This window comes from Sitophilus oryzae, unplaced genomic scaffold (assembly GCF_002938485.1).
Source record: "Sitophilus oryzae breed Bouriz unplaced genomic scaffold, Soryzae_2.0 scaffold_476_pilon_pilon, whole genome shotgun sequence".
Lineage (NCBI taxonomy): Eukaryota > Metazoa > Arthropoda > Insecta > Coleoptera > Curculionidae > Sitophilus > Sitophilus oryzae.
The window spans coordinates 1187596-1198336 of NW_022147058.1; positions in this window are offsets into that span (position 1 = coordinate 1187596).

The window sequence follows — 10741 nt, forward strand, 5'->3', positions numbered from 1 at the left end:
GACCATGTATGGGCGGATAGTATTGGGAATTGGTATTCCGAAGACGCTTCTGCACACTCCAGAGTGATTTATGGTCGTCCCCGAGGGATTCCAGGAAGCTCTCCCACCTTTCATTTCTGAAAAGTTTGAATTGCCTCCTGATCTCCCCCGTGATCGAGTTCACTCTACGCTTTATCTCAGGGTCCAGCAGGGCCCGAAATTGTCTTTTAAGCCTATTCCTTTCACGAATTAGAGCTTTGATGTGGGGTGGGGCGATGAAAGGGTTTTTTGAATCAATTTGTATGCTCGTTGTAGACTGATCCAGAGCCAGGGTAATAGACGAAGTAAAATTATGGACGGCCTTATCAAGCGATTCAGCATCCACAATTTTTGGCAATTTGGGGGGATTCTTTTGAAGAATTTTTTGGAATTTAGCCCATTTGGTTACCTTGCGGAATTTATGGGTCGAAACAGATTTTGTTTGGATAAGGGTGAAGAAGACTGGGGAGTGATCGGAACTTAGCTCATCATGGACAGCTACATCCACTTGAGCTGCGATATTTTTAGAAATACCAAAATCGATAGTGGTGGGAAGGGTGCCGTTTGGACCAAAATATGTAGGATTTGCTGGGGTGTGTAGCTGAATTGGATAGCTGCCGAGCAGGTCAGCTATTGCCTTGCCGCTAGCATTGGTAGTTCTGGAACTCCAGAGGTGCCTGTGGTGAGAGTTAAAATCCCTGCGATAAGCAAAGGATGTTTTGAGGACTTTAATAAGACTTCTAGGTCTTGTTTAGTGTCTTCGAAACATGTCTTATTAGGGACATAAATCGAAGCCAAGACAAGGGGGCCATCTGAAGTTACCAGTTGGACTACCGTAACTTCGCAAGCACGAAGAAGTGGCGTGGGAAGAAGCGTGTGGTTGTGGGTTCCTTTGACCAATACAGCAGTACCGCCACCATGGCCATTTCGGCGATCGTTACGATACACCTTGAAGTTCGGGAATTTTATTGATGTGTAGGGACGAAGGAATGTCTCTTGGATGAGGACGACATCTGGACTATTGTCATTCAAAAAGTCGATAAGTTCGAACTTTTTGGGATTCAAGGAATTTGCATTCCAAGAGACTACGAGGATGCCCTGAGCTAGAATTTTAGACATTACTAGGTGCCAAGGTTGGGATTGCAGCCAGTTTTGCGAACATGGTTGCGACAAGGGTTGACACTTGAGCTGTGACTTGCTCAAGAATTAGCTTTTGGAAGTCTGGACTGAAGGGTGGGGGGATGAGCTGCGGTCCAGACTGGCTTGATGGAGATTGGCTCTGAGTGGGGGGCATGTTTGTCTTCGTTACGCTAGCGTAAGAAGATTGTGCAGGATTTGACGAATGAAGACCTGAGGATTTCCCAGTATTCAGAGGTAGGTCCTTTGAAGAAGAGGGTCGATTCTCGGGGTTGTTCGGATTTTTAGGGCAACCAAGATGGTTTGCCGTATGGGGGCCACCACAGTTTGTGCATGTTGCGGGAGTGTTTTTGCTCTTTACGCAGTCTTTTGTGCCATGGTGCTTGTCGCACTTGACACATCGGGCTGGAGCGAAGCAACTCGAGGCAGAGTGCCCGAATTGCTGACAGTTATGGCACTGGCGAGTTCCAGTACCAGGTCTCTGCGGTACGATACTCACACGAAGATCAGCTACCGTGTTGAGGTTATATATGGAAGATTGGTGGCGGGGGATCCTGATTTTGACGACTGGAAGTGGCTTGCCATCCTTTAGAAGGCGATGAATTTCCTTGACTTCGTAACCTTGCGAAGTCAAGTCGTCGGTAATTGTAGGGATCGAAACAAATGTTTCCATGCCCTTGATGATAACGTTCAAGTCTTTTTCTTCTGGCAGAAGAAAAGTATGGAAAGAAATCTTCTGATTTCTGAAGTAATTGGTAATACTGCGATGATCAGCAATAGTCTCAGGAATTATTCGGATGCCTTGCGATGTTGATTTGGAGTATTTAGTTTTGATTTTTTGTTCCCTAAATCTTTGGGCTATCGAAGTCCAAAGACGGGTGTCACGAAGGACGATAGGGGTGGGCTTTTGAGTCGCTGGAGGGGGGTTTACCTGCTGCATTGGAGGAGCAGTAGGAGTAGGTATGGTGGGTTTTTTCTGCGTTACTGGGGTAACTGGGGCATTTAGTACGTCAGAAGTTGACGTACTGGGAGTACTAAGTGGCGGAAAGTCTTGTTTAATGACAGGGGAAGCAGCCCTTGCTGCTACTTTTTTACTGCTTTTAATTGTGGAGCTCGAGGAATCATCAGAGTCGCTCTGGCGAACTCTCTTCTTCCTCAGGACCTTCCTCTTAGGGCTGGATGTGGTGGATGGGATAACTTTAAGTTCTATCGGGTCTATAGAAACTTTACGACCGTGTTGTTCCAATTCGATGAGACAGTTTTTGGCTTTATAGAGCAGATCTGATAGCTCATTTTCCAATTCGTCCAACTCACTCTTGGACTTTAGCGAGAATTGACTAGCGTCCGTCTCGCAATTGTCCAAGTCGGAGTTAATGGAGTTGGAGTCGACTGACTCCATAGGTGTGGGCGGGGGTTGGGAGATAACTGACTCAGAATCGCTCTGAGCCATAGTGGTGGATCCCCGGACTAAGTCCAGGGATATGGAAGGATTGTTCGAAGACAGAACAATAGTAATAAAATAAAATTTTTACTTACCTGTAAAATATTTTCTCGGGGAAATTGCTGCTATAATACATACACTGCCGGCGTGGAACACTACCGAGAGCGAAATATACTAAGAGACTGTCAAGACGACTGGTACGCAACGTTTACGGTTAGACGGCAACTGATGTGGCGAACTGACCGCTGGCACTGCTAGCTATCGACTGACGACTGTCTTCCTGCGGCTTGCGCGTCGCTTCTTATTTTCCCCAGTCCCTCCCTCCAGTTGAAAACCGTCGTGGTGGCGGCGTGCGCCTAGCAGTGTGCACCAGTGTGCAGCACGATACACCGATCTAGTACCAGCGGTACCAAGCGGGCTGCATCGAGCGCGTGGAATGCGTTCAATTAATTAATTAGCGCTTTTTAGGCTAACTAATGAGTTCGGTCCGTACGTTAATCCCACAAATAAAATTTTATTTAAAAAGTACTATTTTCTAGAAAAAGAATCAAATTTTTCTGATGTACGGAAGAGTAGAAGAATAAATTAAATAAAGAAAATTCGTAACCGGCGGAAAAATGGATAAAGAAAACTAAATATTATAAAAAAATCGTAACTTCATTACAAAGTTGTATTCAAACTGATGATATTAAATACCAGAATCGTCCTATTCCTAGTGAAGGTCAACATAGGTTTCTTGGATTGATCTTGGATAGTTCACTATCATGGAAGCCTCATATCTCTTATATTAAATCAAAGTGTCTCAAACATCTCAACATCATTAAGGCTTTGGGTAATTCCAAATGCTGTTCCCAAACCAAACCAAACCAACTTGTCTTCTTCAGATACTTAATAGTTATATACTATCTAATCTTGACTATGGTGATATCTATAACTCTGCCAGAAAGTCTTACCTAAAACCCTTCGATACAATACTCCACCAGGGGCTACGATTATCTTTGGGTGCCTCTCGCACCACACCGGTGGAGAGTCTTTATGCCTTATCTGGATATTCTTCCTTGTATCACAGGAGAATTCTCCATACTCTTAATTATGGAATATCCATTAAGTAAAGCCTTTTTTGGTTGACTATGGCAAGTTCTTCAACTTACAAGACAGTGAAACGTATACCGTTCATCCAAAATACCAACGCCCCATTAATATAAGATACCACCTATTTTCCTCCCAACAAAACATTCCTAATATCCCTGTATCCACTTTTTCCGACACACTGCCCCCTCCATGGAAGGATCCTGTTTCAGTCAATATGGAACTTTGTAAATTAAAAAAATATGAAACATCCAGATATCTTTACAAAACTAGTCTAATACAAATTTTAGACGAAAAATATCGTGACTATATTTGTTTTTACACAGATGGCTCGAAATCTGACCAAGGTGGTGGCTGTGCTTTTTACAGCCCGGTTTCTAATAAAAAAATCAGATTACCTAATTTCTCTGGTATTTTAATAACCGAACACAGCTATTTATCAGGCTCTTATCCAAATTCGGAGCATGCCACCGAGTGAAGCATTAATACTATCTGATTCACTTAGTTCCCTCAACAGTATTGTTTCTTTAAACCCCAAAAACTCTCTAACCTGCAGCATTCGAGATCTAGTATATAAACTTACTGAAAGAAACTACAATGTTAACTTTATGTGGATTCCTGGACACTCTGACATTGCTCGTAACGACCGAGTAGACAAACTGGCTAACGAGGCAAAGCTCTTACAGAATATTGAAGGAACTCTATCTGTTGTCGATTTCAGAAATTTCCATAAAAAAGAGTTCTTCAGTATACTTCAAATGAATATGCACACATTTCTTCATCTGTATCAAAATATATATTGTCTTGAACGCGGATCTTTCTGTAAAGTCCTGATACATTAACCCACCCTAATAAACTGAACTCTCTCTCTCTCTCTCTCTCTCTCTCTCTCTCTCTCTCTCTCTCTCTTATACATTGGATAATTCTCGAACAAAATCTATATTTATCTTCTCTTTAACGCAGTAAAAAAGGTAGTACATTTTTTGTCACTGGTTCCACTGACCAGCAATTTGCGACCGGCCGATCGATTTTTAAATTGCCGTACCGGTGTTAAGCGATATCTAGCGCTGTTTCGCGATACTGGTCCGGATATTTCTTTTTTACGCTCAAATTTATCGATACGCATTTAGTCTCAACTCTAGTCTGTTCTCTCTCTTAATAATTTAATTTTTAATTAATAAATACACTCAATTAATACGAATACCTTAGTAAAAATAATAATTATTTTCTCATATCATATTTTATTGTAGAATATATCATTCTTACTCTCTCTCTCTCTCTCTCTCTCTCTCTCTTTTTTGATCCTCACAAAGAGAAGGAGTCATCCACCAATCCAGAAGGAGACAACCAGAACAAATCAGAAGGTCAGGCACCTGCACTACCGACAAAATTAAGCAGAAAAATGGATGTTTTCTGAACTTTAGCGAGACGTGTTCGTCCCGGAAGAAGATATTTTTTTCTATCCTTACTCTGAAGAATTTCAGCCAATAGGAATATACCACAATTCATTTGAAATTAACTGTCAACTGGTACTTTCCGGTACTGTCAACTGGTACTTTCCGGTACGCAAGTACCATAGTAAAGAATCATATATTTTATATATGACAAGACCTAAGTTTCCTTAAATACTTAATGAAGATTGACAATCAGTGAAAGAGAAAAATACTTGATGAAAGCTGGAATTTATTTTAACAGAAGAATGTAACCAAAATAATTAATAAATAATTAGTTAATAATTATAAAAATTTAAACAATTAACGCTAGCTTCACTGCCAACCATATTTACTGGTAACAGCGCCGTCTCCAACACCGAGTCAAGACGTTAAAGGGCACTCTCAAGCAATTTACGTTAAAATGTCAAGATTTGCAAATATGTTTAAAAACAAATACACATAAAACCTAAATACCCATATATATATATATATATATATATATATATATATATATATATATATATATATATATATATATATATATATATATATATATATATATATATATATATATATATATATATATATATATATATATATAAAAATATATATATTTCATACTATAAAAAGATATAATTAGTTACAACCAGAAGGTAAGTGTAAATACACCGGTTTATATATAGCTTTAAATTTATAACAATAACAAACATTTTAGGAATTATTTACTAATCGAATAAAAATGTACTTATACGATATAATATTTCTAACTGTATTTAAAAAAAGGAACATATCCAGGAAAAATCAGCTTGAATATATATTTTAATTTTACAAAGGTAAAAATAGAAAGGAAGGAAAACATTTTCCACTATACTTCGAAAATCAAGAATTTTTCTTCAACATGATATCTAAACGAAGCTACTAATTATCAGGTATAGAAAGTAACTGATATTTTATTCCTTTTTAACAGCTAGAAGTACAAAATATATCAAAGAAACCCTATTGAAAATATAAATACATATAATGAATAGAACCCAAGGATAAACAAGTGAGTATGCTCATAAACAAGCTGAGTATCTCATGCTCTTAAGGAACTGTAGAAAATGACTGCGTACCATAGATTTAGGAAGAACAGATATCACATTATGCATTTTAACCCGATCAAACATTCGGAGGTTGACTACGTACTGTAAAAATCAACTGAGATAGAGAAGGCGACATTGCCACATATAAAATTTGCACCTATCTACTTAGTTTGATTTGCAGAAAAGGTGACTTTAAAACCTTCACCGGATATCAATAAATCTCAATTTCTTAATTAAATTAATAGTTTATTTTTAAAGAAGCATGCGTAATAATATGTTATTAACCAGAGGATATATGCGTTACTATTAAAAGACATGTTTACTGTTTAATGTGCTGAAACGTCTAGAACTATTGGCAACGTCGCTGCTAGTCTTCCAGAATGAAATGAGCCGTCCGTCCCACCACCCCTCGCGACGGCCCACTACCCATGGTTAGCGTACTACGTTTAGCTTACGGTGTGTTTGAAGTCGGAATCAAGTCCGAAGTGAACTTTTCAGTGTTTTTCAGTAGTTTTTGTTTTTGTTTAATGTACTTTTGAATCTGCGAATTTTCAATATGGTACGACAGTGTCAAATGTGTGGACAAATAAGCTCAAATTACCCGAATTTGTCTTTTCACAGGTAGGTATTGTTTCCGCCGCGCCGTAATCGTACATAGGCGTCCCACAAGGGAGCCTCTCACAATTAAAATAATTTCTAATTATATTTGTTGAATTTTGATCTATTAAAAAAAGAACGTAGTAGCCGGTAATTGAATTATAACTCGTCTCAATTACTACCTAACTTTTGTAGATCATAACAAATTTGAATATAAACGTTACATTTGAAACTTTATTATAAGCCAGAAAGTGACATTTTTTTCTTAAAATTGCGTCCTATTTTGGTCATTATATATGATATTCTAAAGGAATTTTGCTCAATAAATAAACAAAAGTGTTTACCCGACCTTTTTTACATTTTATTGCTTTATTATATCTGCCCCTTCGGTCTTGTTTAGACAATTTTTTACCACCGTATAAATACATCTTCCTAGAGTTATTTGTACGGTGAGTTTAACTTTTTTTAGAATGGGACGAACTGTAAATAATTCTTAGCCTACTAGTTTTATACATACCTATATAAAGAGCGACCCAGGCCTCCAAAAAAGCTTTTTACCTATTACGTTTTTGGTTTGTGATTTTTATTTCAATTTTTTTACATAAGATGGGGGCCATTGTAACGCACATTTTCAAAATATTTTTGTCAACATACAGGATGATTCAAACCGTAATACATATGCTTAATACAGTGCATGAAGATTAGGACATTTAACTAAAATTTGATTATCTGATGAAGCTACCCTTAAAAGTAATGGATTTGTAAATAAACGTAATAGGTATTCATTATTATGCGACAAAAATCCCATACTGTAGCACACAGATTTTATACTTTTAATGATAAATGCCTTCTATTACGAGACTAAAAGGCAATTGCCTCGTATCAGAGCCATCATAATACAAGAAGAAGACCGAAAGTCAAATCTTGTCTTATATTTTCAAAAAAAAACACAATTTTCTCATTAAATATTGAGTATAGGAAGTTATTAATAAAATACAATATTAAACAACTATTACACAGTACTTCACAGGAAGCTATCGATTGCGAACTAACTAAATCGTTACTAATTGGGTACTAATTTTGAAAAGTTCTTTTTAAGATAAAAAAAGGTAAAACCAAAACCTAAACTATCATTTGAGATTAAACGGGAAGTTCTAAATAATGTTGCCTATTCTAAACAAGAAAAATTTATTTATAAGTTAAGTTTTATAACATTCCTAATTAAATTTGGGCGAAAAGAATATTTCTGTTTGCTGTAGGTAATTTTCTCAGGAAAAATACGTAAATAAAAATGATTTTTTAAGTCAAAAAAGTCAAAAGGACAAGTTATTCCAAAAAGGACTGTCCTTTTCAAAAGGACAAGTGGCAACCCTAGGTATTTCTGGAATGGAAATTTAATGGCAAATCTACAACTTTGGTTTGAAAATATGTTCCGGTCACCTATGTTTACAAAAATGTCTAATATGTGCCTAAATGCCTCCATATTCTGAAAAAAAAATTGAAAGAAAAATCACCAACCACAAACCTAATATAGAACTGTTTCGGAAGCCTGAGTCACCCTGTAAATATTCAAAAATAACTGAAAGTTTATATAGAAGTAACTGAAAGTTTAAATTGAAAATCGACGTTGGAGTGATTTTCGAAAACTACTAACGTTTCAACATAAGTATATGTGGGATATTAATTGTATTATTATATTAGACCTTATAACAAAACTCATCTGACGAAAAAGTGTTAATGTAGTATATTAATATGGAGTAAAAATATTACTAATTAATTTACTTTTAGTTTACTAATTAAATTCGTTCCAAAAAACGATACGCCACTGGCCATTAGAACAATCCCAAATGCGCCTAGTTGCCGGGGTCGGAAATTTTAGACTTCTCTGTCTCTTCTGTCCTTGTTTGACACATTGGAATGTTTGATACACTACCAACGAGTATTTATGAATGAGATGTTCGGTCTCTCTTTATAATGTCTTTGCTGCGTACTGAATTCTCTTATAAAATTTTTGACTCGTAATAATCCCCCGGGCTTGGAGAGCTGGTCCCCAGCGATAAAAAAAATAATATATAAATAAAAGTATCCTTTTTTAGTCAAAGTCAGGGATATTTTTGTTTAACTGTTGTAATAAATCGGATTCTCTATTATTTAGTTCGGAATTGATTCCATAAACATACAAATCATTTAGATTGGAAAACTGTACGTCAGCGTTTTTTATTGTGGCACTTTCAAATGTTGTATTTAAAATTCTAATTATTGGATTTGACTTTGAAACAATTGATCCAGCATTAAAAACTCCGTCGGCGATTTCAGCATTCAAAATAACAGAATCATTTCTTAGTTGCAGAATTTTTTGATATACCTAATGACCTCACACCTAGATGAGGTTACTAAATATGCTTCTTCTGGACTTGAAAATATTGGCAATGTTGTTTTTTCGTTGGAAATTTGTAGTGTTAATGTACAGTTAGCGTAATTTAATTGACATTTATATTTCGAAATAAAGCCTCGTCCTAAAATTCCGTCAGCTGGTATTGGAAAATTTTGCTCAACTATATGAAACGAGTGATTTATTGCATAATTATTAATAAAGATTTGGGTGTCAGTGTACCTAAAGAACTTGTTGGCCATCTGTAATACCTTTAATATTTCAGATGTTATATTTATTAATAAATTGTTTTGAAGAAATTTTAAAATTTTCAGATATATCCGCACCTGCATCAACGGTTTGCCATTAAATTAAGTGGACTGTACAGTAGGTGCGGTTCGTTTGCGAAAATGCGTTTTGCGATAACTTGCGAAGCGGTAAAGAAAATACTATAGAATTGAGAAATTAAATGAAATAAATAGAAAAAAAAATCGATTGTTCGCCTTCGACTTTGACCCAAAAGATTGGCGCTTTTCAATAGGGCCAAGAACGACGTTTCTTTGCCCAAAGCATTAACTATCTTTTCATAAGCTTTAAAAATTACTTTAGTGAATACAAGAATCTATCTGTCCAAAGTATTTCACTCTTGACCCAAAATGAATATGCAAAGAAGTTCTTGCTACAAGAACAATAGTCTCTTTGATTCATGCAAAAATTCTTGATTGAAGAGACACTTTTCTTAAACCAATAGCGAATACTATTGACTCAACTAAAATTTATTTTGATCTAAGAAAAATTACAAGGTATATTAATTTTTGATAAATTTAGATTTCCCTGGTCTGAAGTAAGTAAAGTGATATTATTTTCCTCGATAGTAGTTGTTTCTGCTTCTTCACTCCTTGGTATTTTATGGGGTGGTTCATCACTCTACAAATTACAAAAAAAATTACATCACGATTAATCAAAGTAAAGCAAATAAATTATTAAAATTATAAGCTTTGGTCACATTTTGAATTTTTTAATACGACGACTTGAAATTCTAAAATTTTTGTAATTATTTGCATAAAAAAATCGATACCTATATTATTATTCTATCTATATAATCACGCATGCATTATCTAAACAGGTGCAATAGCTAAATGTCTCTTACCTTCAAATATAGCAAATAATGCTCTAATTTCCATTTTTTCAGAAACCCCTTTAAAGAATAATCGAATATATCCTAAAATTTGTCCATAAAAAATGACAAATGCATGTTAATAACGATTATTAATTTGTTATACAATATGCGTTTAAAAAGCAAATTATGCAAAATTCCAAGTGGAAAATTCCAAGCAACAAAACCCATGCGTACTATGATGTGCAACCTATGAAATGCGACGTACGACTGATCGGACTGCCGACTGATTGTATATACCGTCCTTCGTCGTCGTCTTTGCGTGTCGTTATTATTTTTCATCAAAAGAGTATTTAGCTATTGGAAAAATGGCCATGTTTCTTGAATGAAGTACTTCCTAGCGTATTTTTCTTATTATCTTAAAACAAAGTAACTTGCACTTGATTGAATGAAAAT